Consider the following 12,189-nt stretch of genomic DNA (forward strand, 5'->3'; position numbering starts at 1 on the left):
GTGCACCTGTGTAATGATCATGCTGTTTAATCAACTTCTTGATAAGCCACAACTGTTAGGTGGATGGATTATCTTGGCAAAGGAGAAATGCTCCCTAAAAGGGATGTCATGAAAAATGCCTAAAAAGTGAGAGAAATACGCTTTTTGTGTGTATGGAACATTTCTGGGATCTTTAATTTCAGCTCATGAAACATGGGACCAACACTTCACATGTTGCATTTCAATTGTTGTTCACTGTAATTGGTTACACTGTAATTGGTCCACACAGAATTAACGCTGTTGACAAATATTTTAATTTTCTAAAGTTTTGTCTTTCTTTTCCTTGTTCTGAAAGCGAGCGCCCCCCCCGACCCCCGACCACCGACAAAAACCATGTTTTGGTCTGATGCCTGAAAACGCTCCAGCAATGTTAATCAATGAATTAACAATCATTTAATTTCTTCGCTTGTTGCACTTGTTCACGTTCTGCATTGGCACACTGAAGAAACCCTCGTCCCTTTCCTCTAGGGCTTGGATCGACACCGACCACATCTATAGTTATAACACTAACTTCAGACTGTACGTCTGTTTGGATTTGAGTTATTTTAAGAAGCTACTACGATGGTGTCTCAATGTAAACTCTTTCTCCAGCAACATTTTCTCAGGGGGGAATTTATGCACCAGCCACATAATGTTAATGGCTCTGAGAATCAAATCAAATCAAATGTATTTATATAGCCCTTCGTACATCAGCTGATATCTCAAAGTGCTGTACAGAAACCCAGCCTAAAACCCCAAACAGCAAGCAATGCCTAGAGAGGAACCAGGCTATGTGGGGTGGCCAGTCCTCTTCTGGCTGTGCCGGGTGGAGATTATAAACCTAGAGAGGAACCAGGCTATGTGGGGTGGCCAGTCCTCTTCTGGCTGTGCCGGGTGGAGATTATAAACCTAGAGAGGAACCAGGTTATGTGGGTGGAGATTATAAACCTAGAGAGGAACCAGGCTATGTGGGGTGGCCAGTCCTCTTCTGGCTGTGCCGGGTGGAGATTATAAACCTAGAGAGGAACCAGGCTATGGGGGTGGCCAGTCCTCTTCTGGCTGTGCCGGGTGGAGATTATAAACCTAGAGAGGAACCAGGCTATGGGGGTGGCCAGTCCTCTTCTGGCTGTGCCGGGTGGAGATTATAAACCTAGAGAGGAACCAGGCTGAGGGGTAGCCAGTCCTCTTCTGGCTGTGCCGGGTGGATTATAAACCTAGAGAGGAACCAGGCTATGAGGGGTGGCCAGTCCTCTTCTGGCTGTGCCGGGTGGAGATTATAAACCTAGAGAGGAACCAGGCTATGTGGGGTGGCCAGTCCTCTTCTGGCTGTGCCGGGTGGAGATTATAAACCTAGAGAGGAACCAGGCTATGAGGGGTGGCCAGTCCTCTTCTGGCTGTGCCGGGTGGAGATTATAACAGAACATGGCCAAGAAGAGAAAGCCGCTCAAAGCGTAAGACGTCATGTACGGTGACAGTTCACGATTGGTGAAGTTGGAGTTATACACTACCACAGTGATGCCGAAACGTTGGTGATTTACCCAATCAATTACTGGGACTGTGTAACTCTCTTTATTTTTATAGCTTATAGTTTATTCTCCGTTAGTCAGCACCAATAATTTCCTCTGGGTGTGCGCCAGCTCATGTTTTTTATTGGAGAGGAGTTATTAACATTGTGTAGATAGACAGAGACCATGTCTCACTGTGGCCTGTTAGCATCCATACCATCTGCTGTGTTAGGGTCTACACCTGCTCCAGTTAAAGACATGGAGCAGAATCACAGTGGCACGGTCCCCTTAGCTTAGTGTCCTCTGATTGCTCTCTCTCTCTCTCTCTCCATGTGTTTGTGTCCCCCATGTCTCTAAGGGCCAGACACACAGGCCAGATGGTCAGAGATCAGGATCATAGCTCAAGTGTCCTCTAATTTCTCTCTCTCCCTCTCCCCCTCTCTCTCTCTCTCTCTCTCTCTCTCTCTCTCTCTCTCTCTGTCTCTCTCTCCCTGTCTCTCTCTCTCTGTCTCTCTCTCTGTCTCTCTCTCTCTCTCTCTCTGTCTCTCTCTCTCTCTCTCTCTCTCTCTCTCTCTCTCTCTCTCTCTCTCTCTCTCTCTCTCTCTCTCTCTCTCTCTCTCTCTCTCTCTCTCTCTCTCTCTCTCTCTCTCTCTCTCTCTCTCTCTCTCTCTCTCTCTCTCTCTCTCTCTCTCTCTCTCTCTCTCTCTCTCTCTCTCTCTGTCTCTCTCTCTGTCTGTCCATGTCCCCCATGTCTCTTCCACTAAGGGCCAGACACACAGGTCAGAGATCAGGATCATAGCTCAGTGTCCTCTGATTGTTCTCTCTCTCTCTGTATGTCTGTCTGTCCATGTCTCTTCGACTAAGGGCCAGACACACAGGCCTGATGGTCAGGGATCAATCAGAGTTCAGTGTTTACAAGGACACCACAGAGCCAATAAATACTGACGAGGATAAAGGATGATATACTGAGAGCTGTTCATAACGCATCAAATGAAACGTCCAAAACAAGAGACCCTACCAGCAGTATAACAGAATGCAGTCTCCTCGCCATTATTAATGCGGAGACATTCCTTCATAACTGGATAGACGTGTCGACGCTTCACTTCTTATTCAGTTGTATTGATTAGTCAATTACAAGGCAGGGAGGGGTACATCAATACGCTGTTAGGTATTACAGAGAGGACTACTTTAATTGTATTGGCATCATCTAAAAGCCATACTGTTCTGGGCTGTGTCAGGCATGGTGACTGGTGTAAACTGTTAATGGATGATAATGGGAGAAGACACTTGTGCGCTATACGTTTATGACATCATTAGGCCTCGTGATAGAGTCCAGGCTGTAACCTAGTTCGCTGAATGGGATGATAAATGTTATGTTCCTGTGTGTGGAAAAGGTGCCATTTGGTGAGGGGGATATTTTTTAATAATCAGAAATAACAGCTGAAGCAGATGCAGTACAGTTCTATGTACTCAAACGTGTGCCATTCAACAGACTTCACCTCAAAATGAAATGTTGATGTCCACACGGAATGTCCACACGGAATGTCCACACGGAATGTCCACACAGAATGTCCACACAGAATGTCCACACGGAATGTCCACACGGAATGTCCACACGGAATGTCCACACGGAATGTCCACACGGAATGTCCACACGGAATGTCCACACAGAATGTCCACACGGAATGTCCACACAGAATGTCCACACGGAATGTCCACACAGAATGTCCACACGGAAGTAGCGCTGTTGACAAATCTTATAATTTGCAAAAGTTTTGTATTTCTTTTCCTTGTTCTGAAAGCATTTGTTCTAACAATCATTTAATTCTTCGCTTGTTGCACTTGATCACGTTCTGCATTGTCACACTGAAGGAACCCTCTTCCCTTTCCTCTATGGCTTGGATCGACACCGACCACATCTATAGTTGTAACACAGTCGTGTCGACGCTTCACTTCTTATTCAGTTGTATTGATTAGTCACTTAAAAGGTAGGGAGGGGTACATCAATACACTGTTAGGTATTACAGAGAGAACTAAGCGTGGAAACGTAACCTTCCTTTTTTTTTTATCTATAAAAATGAATGAAGGATTGTGAAAATTCCCCATTAACCAACTTAACATTTTTAGTTGGCCCAAACTTAGCTGAGAAACCTTAGGCAAAAAAGTAAGGCAACTTAAATGATGTGTTTGCTCAACTTGTTGTCACACCCTGATCTGTTTCACTTGTATTGTGCTTGTCTCCTATTTTCCATTATATCCTGTGTGTTTACACCTGCGTTTTCTGTCTGCCTTGTTGCCAGTTCATCTTGTTTTGTCAGGTCCTGCTAGTGTGTTTCTCTAGTTCTTGTTTTCTAGTCTTCCCGGTTCCGACCTTTCTGCCTGTCCTGATCTTGACCTTGACCCTGAGCCTTCCTGCCGTTCTGTCCCTGATTGACTCTTCCTTGGATTACCAACCTCTGCCTGCCCTCGACCTGCACTTTGACTACCCCTTGGTTATAATAAATAGTCTGAGAACCGAACTATCCGCCTCCTGTGTCTGCATTTGTTGAAAACCTTATATGTTAAAAAAGCTCTGTTGGTATATGTAACCAGTTCCACAGCCTATTTTAGATAAGATACCTAAATAAGAAGTTCTAGTTGAACAATTTGAGAAAACATAGCATTTTAAGTCGACTACGTTTTCTCAAGTTAAGTTTGGGCCAACTAAAATGTTCCGTTCGGTAACACTTTGTCCGAAAAGTTGATGAACAAAAAAAGGCTGTGGAACAAATGAACGTAATAATTTATTGCAACAACTGTGTGTCTGCTTAGTATCAAAGAAAGTCAGTAAAACAGTGTCCTCATTCCCTACGGGCCCCTAGGGACTCATAAGAAGAGTGTTGTGTGGTCCTCATCAGAACCTTGTGTTGTGTGGTCCTCATCAGAACATTGTGTTGTGTGGTCCTCATCAGAACATTGTGTTGTGTGGTCCTCATCAGATCATTGTGTTGTGTGGTCCTCATCAGAACATTGTGTTGTGTGGTCCTCATCAGAACATTGTGTTGTGTGGTCCTCATCAGATCATTGTGTTGTGTGGTCCTCATCAGATCATTGTGTTGTGTGGTCCTCATCAGAACATTGTGTTGTGTGGTCCTCATCAGATCATTGTGTTGTGTGGTCCTCATCAGATCATTGTGTTGTGTGGTCCTCATCAGAACATTGTGTTGTGTGGTCCTCATCAGAACATTGTGTTGTGTGGTCCTCATCAGAACATTGTGTTGTGTGGTCCTCATCAGATCATTGTGTTGTGTGGTCCTCATCAGATCATTGTGTTGTGTGGTCCTCATCAGATCATTGTGTTGTGTGGTCCTCATCAGATCATTGTGTTGTGTGGTCCTCATCAGATCATTGTGTTGTGTGGTCCTCATCAGATCATTGTGTTGTGTGGTCCTCATCAGAACCTTGTGTTGTGTGGTCCTCATCAGATCATTGTGTTGTGTGGTCCTCATCAAAACATTGTGTTGTGTGGTCCTCATCAAAACATTGTGTTGTGTGGTCCTCATCAGATCATTGTGTTGTGTGGTCCTCATCAGAACATTGTGTTGTGTGGTCCTTATCAGATCATTGTGTTGTGTGGTCCTCATCAAAACATTGTGTTGTGTAATCCTCATCAGAACATTGTGTTGTGTAATCCTCATCAGAACATTGTGTTGTGTGGTCCTCATCAGATCATTGTGTTGTGTGGTCCTCATCAGATCATTGTGTTGTGTGGTCCTCATCAGATCATTGTGTTGTGTGGTCCTCATCAGAACATTGTGTTGTGTGGTCCTCATCAGAACATTGTGTTGTGTGGTCCTCATCAGATCATTGTGTTGTGTGGTCCTCATCAGAACATTGTGTTGTGTAATCCTCATCAGATCATTGTGTTGTGTGGTCCTCATCAGAACATTGTGTTGTGTGGTCCTCATCAGAACATTGTGTTGTGTGGTCCTCATCAGGACGTTGTGTTGTGTGGTCCTCATCAGATCATTGTGTTGTGTGGTCCTCATCAGAACATTGTGTTGTGTAATCCTCATCAGATCATTGTGTTGTGTGGTCCTCATCAGAACATTGTGTTGTGTGGTCCTCATCAGAACATTGTGTTGTGTGGTATTCCTCAGATCATTGTGTTGTGTGGTCCTCATCAGAACCTTGTGTTGTGTGGGCCTCATGAGAACATTGTGTTGAACAGAGCCCACTATGAGTCTGCATGTGTTCCAGTTCTACATTAGGTCATTGTTCCCTGCTGAACTAAGCCAGAGCTCTGGAGAAGAGGAGAGAGCCACGCTGCAAGTTACTGATAACAAAACCTATAACGTAGAGTGTGTATGCAGTACATCCTGTCTTTTGAAAGCACATTTTTACTAATGAAATGTTGTTGTTGCTCCATGATAACTTTGTCCTAATTTCCTTTTTCATTTCCCCCTGTTTAGCCGTGGAGCGGAGTTTGGCTGGAGAGACCTTTCAAATCAGCCAATAGAAGCATTGTCGGATTTGTTTATGTTATTTCGAATCCCACAGGTCGTTGTAGTGATGCGAACATTATGGGATGGACCACCAGCACCCAGAATGCTTCCGCTGCAAAACGGCTCGTAATGAAAAATATGTCCTTTTCTTTAAATCTGAGGGTTCTGTGGGTTTTCTTGAATTCTGTGGCAATGTTCTCTACAAATAAATAATGGTTGTTGTCGGTGCAGACAGTTTATAATACTATCGGATGGGTTGCAGTTGGCTCAATAATAATGTCAAAAAACATCAGGGCCTCAGTAATCTTGGTTACTCAAATTATAGCGAAAGTTGTCACTTCCTGTTTAACACATGAATCTGTCCACGAGAGATTAGTGCCTCAGATTACCATATGACATAAAAAAAACTTTGATCCAATCAAATATCTATTAAAGTTATCTATTAAAGTTATCTATTAAAGTTATCTATTAAAGAATCCTGTCACAGATACAGTGATGCTGGCTCTCACTTGCCTTCTCCTCCCTCACACATGACTGAAAATAGTGCTTTGAGTTGGCTAATGACACCACACCATGTAATTATCCCTGGTATAAGTGTTTTAATGACAGACATTGACATTAGCGGATACTGCCCTCCTCGTCTCTCAGCTCCATCCTTGTTTTTCTAGTGCCAGGCAGGTTGTTTGGTCTACCCAGAGGCCATTTTCAAACACGCTAATATCTAGTGCTAACTAGACCAGGAGGCCATTTTAAAACACGCTAATAGCTAGCTAGTGCTACTGGAGCTAATGCTATAGGTCATAATGTGACGTCCATTCTGTGGTTATCATGTTTTCATCCCAACAACAAGTCATTAGATTATAATACTAATGGAGGTGTTTCCTTACTAGAAGGATAATTGGCTAAACCTGTGATGGGGAGTAGGACCTCAATACCATCATTACCACCACTCCTTATTGCCCCACCATAAGCACTAAGCACCTTACGCATGCTTTTGTCTCCTAAACATGCTTGTTTGTGAACTTTAAATATCAAGTTCCACATTGTGTTGATAAATTCCATGGCCCAGTGCATTTAACGTTCCCTCTATGTAAGGGCTTTACAGTAAGGAAATAGCTGAATTAGTTAGGCTAGCTAACTGTAGATTGTCAACATAGGTTATTCTGCCTAACTGTAATTTGTCTACATTGGTTAGGCTAGTTTACTGTAATTTGTCTACATTGGTTAAGCTAGTTTACTGTAATTTGTCTACCCTGATTAGGCTAGTTTACTGTAATTTGTCTACATTTACATTTAAGTCATTTAAGACGCTCTTATCCAGAGGCCTTACAAATTGGTGCATTCACCTTATGACATCCAGTGGAACAGCCACTTTACAATAGTGCATCTAAATCTTTTAAGGGAGGGGGATGAGAAGGATTACTTTATCCTATCCTAGGTATTCCTTAAAGAGGTGGGGTTTCAATGTCTCCGGAAGGTGGTGATTGACTCCGCTGTCCTGGCGTCGTGAGGGAGTTTGTTCCACATTGGGGGCCAGAGCAGCGAACAGTTTTGACTGGGCTGAGCGGGAACTGTACTTCCTCAGTGGTAGGGAGGCGAGCAGGCCAGAGGTGGATGAACGCAGTGCCCTTGTTTGGGTGTAGGGCCTGATCAGAGCCTGGAGGTACTGAGGTGCCGTTCCCCTCACAGCGGAGAGGAGGAGGAAATGTAGGGAGTGAAAGGATGCCAGGTCCGCAGGGGCGAGTTTTCCTCCATTTCAGTGGCTGCCCGGAGCCCTGTTCTGTGAGCTCGCAATGAGTCCGAGCCACGGAGCGGGAGGGGAGGACCGAGCCGGCCTGGAGGATAGGGGACATAGAGAGTCAAAGGATGCAGAAAGGGAGGAGAGGAGGGTTGAGGAGGCAGAATCAGGAGATAGGTTGGAGAAGGTTTGAGCAGAGGGAAGAGATGATAGGATGGAAGAGGAGAGAGTAGCGGGGAGAGAGAGCGAAGGTTGGGACGACGCGATACCATCCGAGTAGGGGGCAGTGTGGGAAGTGTTGGATGAGAGCGAGAGGGAAAAGGATACAAGGTAGTGGTCGGAGACTTGGAGGGGAGTTGCAATGAGGTTAGTGGAAGAACAGCATCTAGTAAAGATGAGGTCAGCGTATTGCCTGCCTTGTGAGTAGGGGGAAGGTGAGAGGGTGAGGTCAAAAGGAGAGGAGTGGAAAGAAGGAGGCAGAGAGGAATGAGTCAAAGGTAGACGTGGGAAGGTTAAAGTCGCCCAGAACTGTGAGAGGTGATTTCCTCAGGAAAGGAGCTTATCAAGGCATCATCTCATTGATGAACTCTCGAGGGGACCTGGAGGCGATAAATGATAAGGATGTTAAGCTTGAAAGGGCTGGTAACTGTGACAGCATGAAATTCAAAGGAGGCGATAGACAGATGGGTAAGGGGAGAAAGAGAGAATGACCACTTGGGAGAGATGAGGATCCCGTGCCACCACCCCGCTGACCAGAAGCTCTCGGGGTGTGCGAGAACACGTGAGCGGACGAAGAGAGAGCAGTAGGAGTAGCAGTGTTATCTGTGGTGATCCATGTTTCCGTCAGTGTCAAGAAGTCGAGGGACTGGAGGGAGGCATAGGCTGAGATGAACTCTGCCTTGTTGGCCGCAGATCGGCAGTTCCAGAGGCTACCGGAGACCTGGAACTCCACGTGGGTCATGCGCTGGGACCACCAGATTAGGGTGGCCGGCCACTCGGTGTGGAGCGTTTGTATGGTCTGTGCAGAGAGGAGAGAACAGGGATAGACAGACACATAGTTGACAGGCTACAGAAGAGGCTACGCTAATGCAAGGAGATTGGAATGACAAGTGGACTACACGTCTCGAATGTTCAGAAAGTTAAGCTTACGTAGCAAGAATCTTATTGACTAAAATGATGAAAATGATACAGTACTGCTGAAGTAGGCTAGCTGGCAGTGGCTGCGTTGTTGACTTTGTAGGCTAGCTGGCAGTGGCTGCGTTGTTGACACTAGACTAATCAAGTCGTTCCATTGAGTGTAATAGTTTCTACAGTGCTGCTATTCGGGGCTAGCTGGCTAGCTAGCAGTGTTGATTACGTTACGTTGCTTAAAAGAACGACAATAGCTGGCTAGCTAACCTAGAAAATCGCTCTAGACTACACAATTATCTTGGATACGAAGACAGCAAAGACAACTATGTAGCTAGCTACGATCAAACAAATCAAAACCGTTGTGCTGTAATGAAATGAAAATGTGATACTACCTGTGGAGCGAAGCGGAATGCGACTGTTGAGTGCTGAAGTTCTATTCAGTAGACGTTGGCTAGCTGTTGGCTAGCTAGCAGTGTCTCCTAATTAAGGACTACAAATAGCTGGCTAGCTAACCTCGGTAAATTAAGATAATCACTCTAAGACTACACGCTCTAAACTACACAATTATCTTGGATACGAAGACAGCAAAGACAACTATGTAGCTAGCTAACACTACACTAATCAAGTCGTTCAGTTGAGTGTAATAGTTTCTACAGTACTGCTATTCGGTAGACGGTGGACGTTTGCTAGCTGGCTAGCTGCTGGGCAGATAGCAGTGTAGTTAGGAGCTAACTGTTGCAATTGAAGTGCTGACTGTTTCACTTTGTTGTCCTCTTTCTTTTCCTTTTTCTTCTGTCCTTCTTTTGTCCTTCTTTTGTCTTCCTTTCTTCTGTTAAATAGATATTTTTTGTTGTTATTCTTTGTAAGCTAGCTAGCTTCTTCCAGGAGAGTCCCTAGCAAACTGCTTGGCAACAAGTAAACAATTCTGCTAGCAATTCAGCTAGCTAAGATAACTGTACAATTTTATGAAAAATAGTTACTTTTCAAAAGCCTGTCTTTTTTGGTTTGTTCCTTGTTTTGTCTTCTATTGAGTCTTGCAGTTTTCTCTTGATTTTTTTCGATGTACTTCACTCTACATTGGTTAGTTTATCTTACTGTAATTTTGGGGTAAATTAGCTATTTTTGTCCACTGGCACTGCAAACTGTGGCAGCATCAGCTCCTACTCGTTGTGGGTGAATATAGATGCTGTGGGTGAGTATACATGCTGTGGGTGAGTGTGCATGCTGTGGGTGAGTGTACATGCTGTGGGTGAGTATACATGCTGTGGGTGAGTGTACATGCTGTGGGTGAGTATACATGGTGTGGGTGAGTAGACATGCTGTGGGTGAGTAGACATGCTGTGGGGGAGTGTACATGCTGTGGGGGAGTGTACATGCTGTGGGTGAGTAGACATGCTGTGGGTGATTATAGATGCAGGTGCATTCAATCATTCAGTCCTTGTTGTGTTGAACAGCATGTCTTGAAAGTGATAAGCTTCTGGGCGGAGAGCCAGAGTCCCATTTGTCAAGGAGCAGACAGACAGACAGACAGACAGACAGACAGACAGACAGACAGACAGACAGACAGACAGACAGACAGACAGACAGACAACTCACACTGCGATGCTACCCTGCAAGCCTGTCTGACAGTCATCAGGCCACATCTACTATCCCAGTCTGAAGGAATAAAGACTATGGTTTTTAGTATTGGGTATACATCAGGCTTTAGTCTGGATGATGTCATTACTCATACCAGGTTTCCCTTTAGGGATGGTCATTTGACTGAAGATGCACATCAGGCTTTATGTGAGGGTGTCTGTCTTCTACCTTTAGCTACGTCTTGGTTTCTGAATCCTCATCATGGTAATATAGCAGTTATGTCAAATCCTTGAAGTTAAATTATTTTTAGGGATAGCCCCCTTTCCCCCCCCAATTTTCACCTAAAATGACATACCCAAATCTAACTGCCTGTAGCTCAGGCCCTGAAGCAAGGATATGCATATTCCCGGTACCATTTGAATGGAAACACGTTGAAGTTTGTGGAAATGTGAATTGAATGTAGGAGAATAAAAAACAGTAGATCTGGTAGAAGAAAATACAAAGAAAAAAACTTTTGCAAACATTTGCAAAACACCCAGTTTTCATAACTTCATAACTCTCCATATTCTTAGAATTTTTGTCCCGAAGGTCGCACAAGGTTAGCAGTAACATTTTGCAACAGATACTGGGTGTCCAATAGGATATACTACACTCCTAATGATGTAGTGAAGTCTGGTTACATTCTAGGATCTGTGAGGAATAAATACGAACATGATTTGACTGGTTGAAACAACGTTTAGGTTTAGATTTTCACAGATTCCTTTCTTTGCAAATTGAACGAGTGGAAATACAAAATCTATCGTGCATGTTATATGGACCTTTTTAGGATATGAAAAAGCATTTTATCTAACAAAACGAAACTTCATGTTATCTCTGGGACCCTTTGGATGATAAATCAGAGCAAGATTTCAGAATGTAAGTAAAACATTTATCAAACCTATCGCGGTGCAAAAATGTTTTGTTGTTCTCCTCAAACAATAGCATGGCATTCTTTCCCGCAGCAATAGCTACTGTAAATTGAACAGTGCAGTTATATTAAGAAGAATTTAAGCTTTCGGCCGATATAAGACACTTATATGTATCGCCATTTGTTGTTTCTCTAAAATCTGAGATTGTGACACACGGCGCTGCATGAATTACAACTGTCCCATTGACAGGACGCCTAATAATAGATGTGTGAGTGAGTGTAGACTGTAATGTCAAAAGGAATACATATCTGAATTAAGATGCTCCAAAACCCTCCGGTCATTACACATCACGCCAACACACACACTAAAACCTACATGCTAACACAAGTCCGTTAACATAGACACGCTAACATACACACACACACACACACACACACACACACACACACACACACACACACACACACACACACACACACACACACACACACACACACACACACACACACACACACACACACACACACACACACACACACACACACACACACACACACACACACACACACACACACACACACACACACACACACACACACACACACACACACACACACACACACACACACACACACACACACACACACACACACACACACACACACACACACACACACACACACACACACACACACACACACACACACACACACACACACACACACACACTGATTGTTGCCCTGATGAAGATCTTACAACCCAGAGGCTAGTAGCACAGAGATTATTGTTCTCTCCTGCTGCTGGTCAATGCTGCTAATCCAGCATGA

The 12,189-nt window shown here is 44.3% G+C and overlaps 1 long non-coding RNA gene across 1 annotated transcript; it reads right to left on the minus strand.

Annotated features, from left to right (window-relative positions):
* Positions 1-793: 793 nt before the first annotated feature.
* LOC127913896 (uncharacterized) lies at positions 794-1,514 on the minus strand. The gene is made up of 3 exons (XR_008087128.1): positions 1,233-1,514; positions 967-1,034; positions 794-927 (listed from the first exon to the last, which is right to left on the minus strand). It is a non-coding gene; the product is annotated as an uncharacterized LOC127913896 (long non-coding RNA).
* Between the last annotated feature and the right edge of the window lie 10,675 nt (positions 1,515-12,189).

This window comes from Oncorhynchus keta, chromosome 30 (genome assembly GCF_023373465.1).
Source record: "Oncorhynchus keta strain PuntledgeMale-10-30-2019 chromosome 30, Oket_V2, whole genome shotgun sequence".
Classification (NCBI taxonomy): Eukaryota; Metazoa; Chordata; class Actinopteri; order Salmoniformes; family Salmonidae; genus Oncorhynchus; species Oncorhynchus keta.